Raw genomic sequence first — 847 nt, 5'->3', positions numbered from 1 at the left:
ACGGGATTGTATTCATTTTGGCAATATTCAAAACGCAATCAACCATAGATTATGAATGCCTTTAGACACTGTGCAATGATGCATAAAACCAATCAATTATCCTTTTTGGTTAGGCTTATCTGGCACTGTGACTGGAAACCTGTTCTATTGTGAATTGTATGCATCTCAAAAATACATACAAACTATAGTCTTGTTTCTGTTTGCTTAATTAGTACACATGACATTCCGAGTTGTACTGGGCATGGGAATCTTTACTGTCCAATTTTCATGTGTGTCCTGCTTCTGTGAAATTTATCTAGCAATTAAATAAACCCAGTTTATCACTCTTTAGAACCTTGGTTTATGTATCTTCTTGTCACAGTCTCATGTGGTACCTCACCATGTTATTAATCAGCGTGTGCAGCATGGAACTCACAATTGTGCAGCGTACCATGAGATTTTTGCAGCATTTTGGATTCCACATGAAAGTAAAGGACTAAATGTGTTTGCAGTACGGTTCCCTGAATAATTATTCAAATTATTCCGCCAGCATAGGTCAGTTTGGATCTTTGCCACCCCTGCTATTTTTTAATCCTGATCAGAAATAGGCAATTGCACCAAACTGTGCCTCCTGTCAATCTGCTCATGTGAATCTCAGCAGCATCAAAGAATTTCCTTGAATGCTATACAGTGGCCTCCCACAGAGGAACAAAGGAGCCTGAGAAAGATATTATATTCTCTGAGCTTCCTGCACATCACTCTGCTTTATTCAAAATGTCAAAACTCCTCTCTTTTTGGCTAAATAAGCCATTCATTAAAGATCTGATTCCAATCAGTGATCCAGTTCGCTATTACATTAAAAATGGCA

This window comes from Phaethon lepturus, unplaced genomic scaffold (genome assembly GCF_000687285.1).
Source record: "Phaethon lepturus isolate BGI_N335 unplaced genomic scaffold, ASM68728v1 scaffold16731, whole genome shotgun sequence".
Classification (NCBI taxonomy): Eukaryota; Metazoa; Chordata; class Aves; order Phaethontiformes; family Phaethontidae; genus Phaethon; species Phaethon lepturus.
Note: the sequence above shows the minus strand (reverse complement) of the source record.